Genomic DNA, 12,985 nt, shown 5'->3' on the forward strand with positions numbered 1-12,985 from the left:
AACATGCAGGCAAATGTCCAAGATCTGTGGAAATTTTCCTGAAAGAGACACTGAAACCGCTCTTCTAAATTAGCCTCATGGTTCCAGCTGCTTTTTATAGCCCAGCTGCCTCAACAAGACATGTAATTTCAATAAAATGCCCATCGAGATAATTACACAGACATCCCTATGACTCCTTCAGTTTGTTCTGCATTATGTTGCACCACCCAGTGTTTAAAAAGCATTGATGAAGGTTGATTTTCTCAATAGGAAGTTTGTTCTGTGTTGTAAAGAGCAGTGATGTGAACAGATAACACAATCTTACTATAGTGAAACCATAGTAAGATGGTTCTCTTTAACCTCTTAAGCCCCAACGCCCCCTAATACGGGGGCAAAAGGCAGGAGATCAGTTAGGCTTGGGGCTTAGGAGGTTAATGTTTTTTTGACCTACCTTACAAAATGATTGCATAACTGGTATGGTATAGTCCAGTACATAACAATTAGAATAATGTGTGTGGCTTAGCATAAGTTGAAACATCGATAATGAAATGAGTTCATGACTTTAACCCTTAAATACCATTTTGTGTCAAATTTGGCCTATTTTGACATTCAATGGCAGTAAAATAAAAATACGCTAAATTCTTTTTGGATATTATTTGATAACTTGACAAAAGGTGACACAAAATACAAAACAAAAAACAAAAAAAGAAATCTGAGTTTTAAAAAAATACTATATTGTTGTACAGGTGCTACAATTTTTGGAGTTCAAGGGTGATCTAGACAATGTAACGTGAACTGTCTGTGGTCCGACCACGTTTACCCAGGTTACTCTAGAGCAGGGCTGTCGAACTCCAGGCCTCAAGGGCCGGTGTCCCTGCAGGTTTTAGATCTCACCCCGGGTTAACACACCTGAATCACATCATTAGTTCATTACCAGGCCTCTGGAGAACTTCAAGACATGTTGAGGAGGTAATTTAGCAATTTGTATCAGCTGTGTTGGATCAAGGACACATCTAAAAGCTGCAGGACACCGGCCATCGAGCCCTGGAGTTTGACACCTGTGCTCTAGAGACAGACAGCTGCTGGTCTTTAAAGGACCATGGGGGAATCTCCAAAGAGTGAAGTAATGATAAGGCATGGATGCATGCTTAGAATCTGGCTAGTTAAAAGTATTCACAGTGGTCAGTAAGATCAGAAAAGCTTTACATAAATGCAAGTACATGACACTTGCAACATTTCCAATCATTGCTATGAGTGCACAGATTAGATTGATTGGTAGTTATGATCATTTTTATGATGAAGCAGTGTTGTCCTAATTTAAACTATTATTAAACTATGTTTTAATAATCTATTTATTCATGTCAGCTTTGCTAATTACAAATTCTAAGCAGTTCTGTATTTCATAGTTTGGCTTTCTTGGCCTGGACCATATTGTGAGGGCATGAAATGTCAACAGTATGAATGGGTTAAGATATATTTCATGTTATAAACAATTTTCCAAGAAGTTATGTAAATGAAAATCCAGAACAACTTTGGATAATGAGTTCCTCACATATTTAACCTCATCAGACAAACTTTAATAATAACAGGAACAATTAACATACTATTCAAGCTGTAATGAGGGAGAGTGACTCAAACCTTCTTTCTCAAATTATTATCCTCCATGTATTATTCCTGGCATTATCATTCCAGAAATGTTCTCCTAATCTGGACAATTACAACTTAGGAACTTCAATTTAGGTGTATCCCCCCGTACGCACTTAGGAGAGCGTTCAGGGTTCGCTAATTCAGACAGAGATAATTGGTCCCTGCGTGGCCGCACATCAGTCGCCATTCTTTATATGAACAGAGAGGCTCTGCTGTAGTCATGGTAACTGAGAGATGCATTGAGACCCCAATTGTAGTTGCAAAAACATACACTACCTCAGAAAAACCATAAAGCCATCAGATTCCTCCATCTCCCTCTGTCTGCCTGCCCCCCACCCCCCAACACCCACCCACCTGCTCCCTTCAAAGCTTGCCTGCTCATTAAGTCCATCTGCTTTCTTCTCTTCCATCTGTGAAACTTACTCCCGTACATAGTAACAGATTCACGCGTGAATAAAGATGGCTTCCAAGCTTCCAGACACAATTTCAACATGTAGGCTTAAGGCTAATAATTGGTTATTAGTTATTTGAATGGAACTGCTCAGACTGAGCTGAAGGTCACTGCTGAGGAAAAATCCTCTGCTGAAGTCCATTTGACCTCAGTGCGATGTGTTTGAAGGTACTGCACGCCATATTTTTAAGAAAATATGGAGTCAGAATACCAATGTACTTCTTAATGGTGATAAGGATGTGCAAATAATAACAATGAAAATAAAACAATATTTTAGTTTGTTTCACATCAGTCTAACATACTGTTTCTGTTTGTAATCAAAGCTGTTAAATCTATTACAATACATATTTTAAACCCTTATTTTGAGATCAACTAAATAAATGTAGTTCACCTAACATACATTCCCTTCTAAAATGTATTGATATACCTATACAAGGTAGTCCAAAGCATAACATCAGTGACCAGTTGTTACCAAACCATCCCATACTCTAATATTGTATATATTTTTAGGCCCCTTTATGTGTCATCAGGATTGCGTCCTTAAAGTTTTTACTTTTATCTCATAAGCTGTCACTTCAGAAAATTGCTTTTCATCACCATGTACCACAGGGTAACTTAAACCAGATCAAAAACCATTAAAAACCACAACAAAAAAAAGCAGCAAAGAGCAAAATAACAACATTTCATCAGATATGATGCAAGAAGATTCTTGTATCTTTGTAAAGAAGAAAAAGCTTTGAGACCTTCTGAACTTCCACTTTTACACTGTTATTCTTTTAATAAATAAATCTCTGTGAAGCCATGGCCCAAAAAGTGTAAGATTTGTGGTAATATTTATTTATTTGTTTATCTAAGGAGTATTTCATTACATTGATTAGGTTAAAGTAGAAATGATATTTCTTTATTATATTTTTAGAATTTAGTAACTCTCAGGTTCATTACAGCACCAGAACTAACTTTTCCCCATTTTGTTTTTTCTTACTAACTAGCAGCAGATAATTTGTAGCAGCAACTATCTTACAACTAGCTGCTTCTTTATACATATATTGAAAGTCCTTTTTGTTTTGGCTACGTCCTAAAAATCTGCTGTAAATATCCAAAAAGGTGAAAAAAATATATATTTTTTTAAATGCTATTGAGGAATGTGGTTTGTGGTATTGTTAGTTTGTCTATAAGTATCAATACTTTTTAAATTCAATTTCCTTGAGTTCATTGCCAACTATCATGTTCTAAGTGAATTGCAGCATGTTTCAGTTCACTAGAACAGTCAGTGAGCAGGCTATGCTAGCTCAGAATTGGCAGTCACTTTCAATAAATACTTGGCAAGATGGACCATTTTATGTTTCATTGCAAATTAAAATAGACTCTGTGTTGGATCTTCATTGGCCAGGAGCTCATCATAGAATCAGGACTGGTTCAAAACGGTGATTTGACTTTAAACACGTATAGCTTGAGTGCTAGTCATTATGCTAGCATGTTTGCTTATTCTCCTCATTTTATCAAATTTAAGCTCCAAAGATGGAAAATGCAAGAGGTATGCAAGACACATGATCAGAAGATGACTATAATGCCAGTTATTAATTACCTTAATTACTTGGCAAAGGCATTTCTAAATTTAGCATCACCCATGTTCTTCCAGAAACCTTCTGCCTTCTTGTTTTCTTGAGGTGCAAGTAACGGATTGGAAGATACTCCAGAATGGCGGATGGGTAATGATTTCCAGGTGCTGGGAATAGAGAGGTAGGGAAAAATCGTAGAGGTTATCATAATCAAAACGACTCCTTAAGACCTGAATCTGCACATCTCCAGAGAAGGAAATTGTATCTTTGCAAACATATTCATGCTGAACATTACATAAAGGTATTCATCCTAAAGATTTTTAGTAGATTTTCAAAAGTTTAAAGGTTATATCTTTTTATTATCTGTTTTAATTATACATTTCTAATTAGTTCAAATCAAATAATTTCAATTTCTAATCTGTTTTATATTTATTTATATTTTTATATATAGGAAAATGGTCTTATCTGTAGGATGACCCAGGAAACTAAATGTGTTTGTGTGGGACACATCAACAATGCTGAGAGGTAGTTTGAAATTTTCATACCAAACTTAAAAATACAATATATAGTTCATATTACTGAATTGTCATTTAGCATGTACATACCAAATGCATTATGTGTCCAATTCTCTTACAAAGTGAATACAATAGGGATAAAGAGAAGCTTAAGACTGTTTTCATGGCCTCATCAATAGGCTTTGATTTCAGCTGCTCTCCTATTTTAATTTGGATGTATCTCTAGGTTAGCAAATCTTTTTTTAATTATAGCTTTTATCACATCTCACAGTTCTAATCGTTTTTATCCAGTCATGACAGACACATACTGTGTTACTTCACACCACATTTTGTCCCTGTGCAAAACTGAAAAATAACTAGCAAAAAAGACAAAAACTGTGAATATATGTTTCTTTCTCATACGTCTACAAATCATATTCAGTAAAATTTGTAAAACTTGTGACATTTTGTTGGATTTCCCTGATGAGCATGACATTAGACAGACTTTCTTTTGTCAGACTAATACAAAAGCATCTTTTTGTACACAATGAGTAAAATTCAGATTTTAGAAAGTGCTTGTCCTGTAAAACCAGACAAAATGTGAGGCCTGGGGAATGGAAATGCTGTAGACCCACATAAAGAGGGACATCTGGTCACCTGTGTCAAACAAGCTCAATTTATGTTGGCTGTGATGAACCACTCTTCCCTGGTGGAAGACTTCCAATACGACACATTGAAAACAGTAAAAGTCACAGCTGCTTTACTATTATTTATCCATTTTTTCTCTCTATTTCATATAAAATAAAACAGTTACTTGGAGATAAACACTGTCTAGCGTTTGTTTTCCTCTCTGTGTATTTCACTCTTTGTAGTTGTGCCAGATGATTCCAGATGCCTTGGGGCCAGTTTTACAAAATGGGCTTTGCGTTGCATTTAAATCCACCAAACTGTCATCTCAAACTGTGAGATTTACTGATAAAATGTTTAATCTATCTTTGGAGTATTACAGTTAATCTTCTGATCTTCAAACACTGAAAAATATTGCCTTCGGACACCTGTTTTGAGTATGGTTTGATTTACCTGATATGTACAGAAAGTATACAGTACATTTACTACACAGTATGTTCATGAGAAACATACTGCATGTGCTTCTGTCAGTTTTATTTTTGTTTGTGTTCAAGGGAAAAACCAAAACTCCTGGTATTGTGTACGCATGCGCGGGTTTGTGCACTCAAAGTTTTGTTTTGTTTTTCTTTCTTTCTTTTTTTTTAATAAACGAGGTCTCTGTGCACTTGATAGTTTGTGTAGATTAATGCAAACATCCTAATGTCAGCGCTTCCATATGGATTCGTGCTGAACGCTGTTGCTGTGCAAAAAGAAACAATCTGTCTTATTTATATTCTCTCCACAGCATTTTCGTTTCCATCACTGTCACTCTTATTTCCCTCGTGTGAATATGCTGCATGTGATTTCCTTCCTGATAATCATAAATCCTGCACAGACTTATAAATTGACCATTACCAGCTGTACAAGGCAGTACTAGAAACTGATGGCAGCCCTATTCCCCCATTTATACATTCATCTCACAGGTTGCATTAGTTAGTAGATCATTTTAGTGTTTTTCATGGTTTGACACTTGGCATAAAATTACCATGGATCTGCTTAATTTCACCTGAATGTATTTTATTATTATCATGCATGCTGCAAACCACTAATTAACACGGACGGGATAAAGGACTCTGAGACCATAAATGAAGTGAGAGACACAGGTGTCTGTGCACTCACGCACTCACACACGTGTGCTTTCACTGTATGAGAATAAATGTATATTTACATAATTTAAGCCTGTACTGTGCTGCTTTCTACAATAGCTGCAATACACAGATCACGTGTGTGTCATTGTTCCAGGCAACCAAATACAGAATAAAGTCAAATAAATAAAGAAACTTGTTGTTATCACTGTAAATACTGCACAATGTCATAAAATAGGCCAAAAACACTTTTTTAAAATTCCCACAAACTCAAAAACAACAACACCGACTGTGTCTTGAAAAGAGAGGGGGAGACAGCTGTAACATTTCACAACTGAGTTCATCATTATCAACACCCAGTTTCATTTTGTAACCCTCTTGAGCTCACACATGAGTATATGATCAAACAGCAGTTGTCTATGTCAACAAGCGGTTTTATATGGGTGAAAAAGCAGACGCTTCAATCTGGGAAAGCTGTAAAAAATATATATATAACCAAAATTTAGCTTTTACTAGAAGTGACCACTGGAGAGCGCTGTTGCATACATAAACAATAGAAGTGATGCAAATCGGCGAGGGTACAGTGCACGTGCACACAGAGTGCAAGTGCGGGCACGTGAGTGTGCATGTGTCTGGGCACATGTCACTGAGCGTGCGCATTTATACAAATGTGTGCAAGAGCTGGTGAGTTTCAATTATGTTAATTTGACCTGTAGCCTCAAATCCAAAGCTTTCATTTACAGCAGTACCATTCATTTCAATTTGCTGCTCTTTAATGGCGTTTTTTCTCCTCTCAAAAGAAAAGGATGCATCATGGCTGTGTTCCCCTTGACAGGAAAATGAGAAATATTGCTTGTCTTGGCTGTCAGATTTCATTGGTCAGGCTGTGCGGTTGACATTTCCTATAGGTGTCTTTTTTTATTGCCTTGGCATTTAGAGTGAAAGCTATAGCGGATTGCTGTAGCACAAAGCTGGGGAAAGAGAGAGAGAGCGAGAGAGATTGATTCAGATCACTGTTTCCATGACAACGTTGATGTTGACAACAGGGAAATGGGGGGGTCTGACATTTGTTTGAGTGCTCATTAATAAAATGGGAAAAGATAACATCATGTGGCTACTGAATGGAAGTGGCTGAAATTATGTTAAAGTTGAATGACTGAGTGCTGGTTTTCTCGCTGCTGGCTTTGGTTTTCTTCAGTAGCAAATGGGAAATTGGCTCACGCTGAGTTTAACCATGTAATAATATGTACAGGCTTAAATGTGTTTGCCAACAGGAGTGCTTACTGTGGGTCCTAATGCACAGTGAAACCACAGTAAATATCCATCCCGTGATTTTAGCTGAAAAATACACAGCCTTGTCTGTATTGAGAACAAACAGCTCCTGCTAGAAGCACTTTACCAAACATGTATATCGGTTACATGTTTATTTTAGTACAGCTGAGTGATTGGTCAAAAATACCCTGAAGGTAATTTGTCAATGCGTTGATGATAGTGCTGTCAATGAGGCTCAAGTTTAGAGAAAAATGCCAAATACAGAGCCACACTTCTCTATTTGTGTAAACTTAGAAAGATGTCAAAGCATCTCTCTGAAGAGTTCATCAGGCAGATGCTTGAAGGGATTAAATGAGGCATCTGATCTTTTTGTTTCAGTTATGGAAGCTTTGGGGAATCATGATGTGCTCAGTGGATATGATGAGTCGGCAGAGATCTTATTAGCAAAACCGTTGTGTATTATTCAAAGAGCTAGGGGGTGTTTCTGTTGCTGCATCTGATTAAATTATTATTATCCTTTGGGTTTGATTTGAGTTTTGACAGGCAGAGCTTCTCTTCAAAAACTGGTGCTAAAAAACAAGACACAATGAAATGGCTGAATTACAAGCTTTTTGGCACATGTCTCTCAGCACACTAGTTTACCCACAAAGGTTCTGCTGAAAATAGTGCTATAAAGGATTTCCCCATTTCAATTTATTTGGAAAAGTTTGGGGTGCCCTAGAAAGATCGGGATAGCTTTACAACAGTAAAGAAAATGTAGGAAAACAAGAGTCTGGAGTGCTACCAAGTATCTTTTTGATGTAAAAGGTTCCTTGTTTCATCCTGGATTGTGAACCTGACAATCTTTAATCCTTGACCCCTGACTTTCTTGCATCTTTATCTTGGTTCCTGTTATTTTGTGTGATACCCAGGTGCTTGTGGCTGTGCAGTATGCCCACTGTCTTGCCTTCTGCCAGCTACTTCGGTCAAGACAACCTGTCCTTTTTTTGCAAACACTGAGCCACACTTATTTTGTCTGAATTACTATGATGTCCTGGTGAGGTGGATCAGTGAGTTTATCTCTGACTTGCTCCTGGTGTACAGCTTGATGTCGTCCATGTACAGGAAGTGGCTGATTGCTACTTCATTCCTGAATCTCTATCCGTATGTGCTCTTTGGTGTGGTAGCAGAGGCTGGTGAGGCCTATGCAGAATAGGGACAGTACATTACATTGGTATAATCCACACATGATACTGACTTGTGCTTTTGAGGTTGTCTTTAGTTTTGTCTTGAACAGTCCAATTGGTGTTATCACTGCACCATTAGCCTTGTATATGCCAAGGACTTCAGTATCCCTATGTGGGGTATTGAGTTCTACGCTTTCTTGTAGTCAGTCCTGGGCGACTCAGGTTAATATGCCTGGTTTTGGAGTCGTGGTGTACTGCTACATCAACCCCAGTTGGTGCTTTGACCCTCTGGTGTTGTTTCCAATGCCCTTCTGAGCTGCACTCATGTGTTGACTTGTGTTCATACTCAGATTGGTTGCTATGATGCCTGTGAGGAGTTTACAGGCAATCGCCCTGTCATGACCATGATTGTTCTGTCCTGTGTTATCCAGTCTGGGTGAGTAACTGTTTTTAGCAGCCCACTTATTGTGCTGTCAGAGTCCTGATGCTGTTGGATGTCTACTTTAGTGATGTCAACTGGATCTTGTTCTGGGATGTTTAGGTCCACTGGCCACTTGGTATTGGTGTTGTGTGATTCCTGTTTCTCCCCAATGTTCCTATAATATTTATCAGTCTCAGCTCTTGGTGGTTCTAATGGTGTGTCAGGTAGTCTTTATCCGATCGATCCCTTGTAGCTAGGAGCACACCCGCTCAACTAACACCCTTCCTTGATTTAACTCCATAGGGATTTGTCTCTGCACATATTCTGGATCTCATGTTCAGGTGGTTCTGTGAGTGTTACTGTGACAGTGTCATATACAAGTTTATTGATTCCTTTTACCACAGTTGCCACAATTATCATTCGCAGCTCAGTGGATTCATTTGTCATGTGTCAGGTGTCTGGACATCATTTAGTTCTTTAACACTGTTCTCTTCTACCAAGTTTGGTAATTATTTCAAATTAAGTATTTACTCACACTAGAATAGTGTGAGTAAATACTAAATGTAGGGAAATGTAAGGGAAAATGTGTGAAAGAGTAATTGTTACCTAAACCTCATAACTGGTTATACCATCCTTGGAAGCAAAAACTGTAATCAAGCTTTTGTAATGACTGACAGTCAGTTTTTTACATTACTGCTGAGAAATTTTGGGCCACACTTGGGCCACACTTATTCTGCTGCACAACCTAAATATGCTTGTGGACATGAGATTATCGCCAGACATTTGCTTTTTCTGGATTTCTGGATTTTCTGAGCAGAATCCATGGTTACATCAATTACAGCAAGTCGTCCCAGTCCTGAAGCAGCAAAAGCCCATGACATTACCACCATGTTTGACTATTGGTTAGATGTTCTTTTTATATGCTATTGAGAAACAGTGTGGTGGTGGAAACTGTGTTACTGTCGGCTGAAGACAATGAAGAGAAGAAGGAGAAAGTGTAAAAGGGGCAACAAGAGAGAAGGAAAGTAGAAGTCTGGAGGTGAGAGTAGGGACTCTAAATGTAGGGACTATGACTGGTAAAGGGAGAGTTGGCTGTTATGATAGAGGGAAGTAAGTTACATATATTGTGTGTAGAGCTGGGCGATAGAACGATAACGATATGTATCGCGATATAACTTTTACTCGATAGAGAAATTAAGCTATCGCGATAGACCTCGCCGCTCTTGTCCTCTTAAAATAAAAAAAATAAATAAAAATTAAAAAAAAAGGTCAGCCAATCCAAACTAAGTAGCGCAGAGCCGAACCAATCACAGCCGCAGCGTCACGTCGCGTGACTTGTTACGTACAGCACAAGTGCCAAGCCGCACGTGTGTTTGTTTGGGAAGCAGCCAGCGGGTAATGGAGCCAGCGCGTAATGGAGGAAATGATTGTGCCGACTAGAAAAATCAACCGAGCGTGACCGAAGAGAAAACAGATGATGGTTCCAATGCCGGAGAGATTGTCGAACGGAAGAGCCAAAGAAGTTCCGTAGTGTGAAGGTATTTCGGCTATTTCAAGTCTGACAAAAAACAGAGTAGCGTGCACTGTAAATTGTGCCGAAAGCAAGTCTGGAAATACAATAAACTGGTGCATGCGTCACACTGTGTGCCACGTTATTGTTTAGGTGAAATGAATTTCTACAATACTGTTACTGTTAATTCTACTCTCTGCAGTGTTTAAATGCTTACATATACACACAGTTACTGTCCCTCCACACATACGACTCGGTTCTGCTTCTATGCCCCAGCTTTGTTTACTTTTTCCCACCGAGGCTTCTAGACTTCTGATTGGCCAACATTTCTGCACGGTTAGGAATCTAGCGCCACCTGCTGCTTTGGCATGTTCATAGCAGCGTTTTCCTTCATTTCTGCCTTTATGTGTGGACGGGATTATTTTTTAAAACGAAAACAGAAAATCTCAGTTTTCAAAAATACCCGTGTACGTGTGGACGTAGCCTCAGTCTCTGACTGGAAGCGCTAATTCGTCATTCGGCTTTTGTCAGACTAAAGTAACTGTTAAAACTGTTTGAAAAGCTCAGCTATACAACAAGGAGAGATTGAGAATTTCCTTTTAGTTCTCAGTTTATTTGATATTGACAAAAGTTAGTTTTGTCTGTTCTTCTGTAAAACAAACTAAGATTTATTTTTAGAATTAATATTTTGTTTCTAAGTGGAATTGACAATTTAGTCTGTTTTGTTTGTTCTACTTTGAAACTTAAACGCTTTAGCGGCTGCCTTTTGTGTAGTTTGCAATATTTGCCTTTATTTATCTGAAAAAGTCTCATGTTCCTTAAGTACATCTACCCTGTTGAACTTATTATGGGAAATAAATATTTAAATAAAAACAAGCTGCTGATTATTTCACATTTTACTTGTGAGCAACGGCACATTTAAATCTTACAAATATAGTTATTTGGCTTATATCGTGATAGATATCGTTATCGCCTGAAATGAAAAAAACATATCGTGATATGAAAAAATCTCATATCGCCCAGCTCTAATTGTGTGTGTAGAAGACCAGGTGCAAATCAAGCAAAGCCAGGAGCACTGAGAGTGGATTCAAGCTATTTTAGGTCATTCAAGTTTCTTAAATGGAAAAATATGCAGATTCTTTTTATACTAAATTTGCACAGGCTTTAAATTTTTTACCTTAGGTATATTACCTTAATTTATGGCAAAGTACCACTGTCTGAGCAAAGCTGCAGCAGCAATCTTAGTTTCTATAAGGTGTGAGGACGAATAAAGATAAATTGTATCACAGAAGAGCTGCTATGCATGCTGGGGATGATCCTCTTGGTCTTTAAACAAATTAATTATACCTGCTGTCAGAAAATTTTTAAATCTAATTACTGTCAAACATGTAAAACCCCCTCAGCGGTAGGGAGCCTTATAAAAACAAAGATATCCTTTGGATTTCCATTATTTGGTGTTCTCTATGCTACTTCCTCTATCAAGTACCCTTATTTTTAACATTTTATTAGAGAGGGTACAGCTGTTGGAAGGGATGTTTATTTTCAATAGTTCCACCATCTGCCTCTTTAGCTTCACACTCTTCATTTGCAATGAGGCAGTCCTTTTCCTGCTTGGTTGAGCACCCTGTGTGCCATAATAATTCATGCACAGGAGGAAAAACATACCAAGGGGCACTTAAAAACAATATAAAGCAGAAGAGAAAAAATAAGGCAGTGTTTTTTTTGGGGCAGCACGGTGGCACAGTGGTTAGCACTGTTGCCTCACATCAAGAAGGTCCTGAGTTCAATTCCACCATCAGGCCGGGGTCTTTCTGTGTGGAGTTTGCATGTTCTCCCCGTGTTTGCGTGGGTTCTCTCCGGGTCAGCCGGCTTCCTCCCGCCGTCCAAAGACATGCAGCTTGTGGGGATAGGTTAATTGGATAACCCAAATTGTCACTAGGTGTGAGTGTGAATGATATTCAAAAAGCTTCAGTGTGTTTGTTTAGGCTGATTTAACTTCTGACCTCTGTGTCCGAGCACACTTCCGGTAATCTCTTTACTGAGTTAGCTGCTGCTCCTGTTCTTTGGTCTCAATTCGAATAAAGATTGATCCAAAAAACCCACACCTTAATTCTGACGTCACGGCGCCTCGTTGAAGCCGTTGTTAGCTGTTACTCGGACCCGTGGGCAGGCGTCTGTGCACCGGCGCTGTAAGCTCCGCTCCGGTTGGAAGTCAGGGTGGAGACCCCTTTAAGTTCCGCTTTTGTTTGCAATGCTGTGCAAACAGCCAGGTCGCTGGACTCGCCGCTCCTGTGTCAGCGCAGAGCAGACACACTTTGCTCCCCTCCCCCTTGTGTTTAGATGTTGCGCTGTCACGTGACCTGACTTACACGCTTTGGGGGTTGTTAAGTTGTTTACATATTATTTTCACCCAGTTTTGTGTTTTTGAGAATTTTAATTGTAATTTTTGTATTATAGTTTCTCAACAGTACTTGTATTAAATTGTTTACTGGTTTGCGTGAACATTTTGTTTGTGGCGATCGTGGCTCAAGAGTTGGGAGTTCGTCTTGTAATCGGAAGGTTGCCGGTTCGAGCCCCGGCTCGGACAGTCTCGGTCGTTGTGTCCTTGGGCGAGACACGTCACCTACCGCCTACTGGTAATGGCCAGAGGGGCCGATGGCGCGATATGGCAGCCTTGCTTCTGTCAGTCTGCCCCAGGGCAGCTTTGGCTACAACTGTAGCTGCCTCCACCAGTG

The sequence above is a fragment of the Haplochromis burtoni genome, unplaced genomic scaffold, assembly GCF_018398535.1.
Source record: "Haplochromis burtoni strain Fernald_Lab_line unplaced genomic scaffold, NCSU_Asbu1 Contig_86, whole genome shotgun sequence".
Classification (NCBI taxonomy): Eukaryota; Metazoa; Chordata; class Actinopteri; order Cichliformes; family Cichlidae; genus Haplochromis; species Haplochromis burtoni.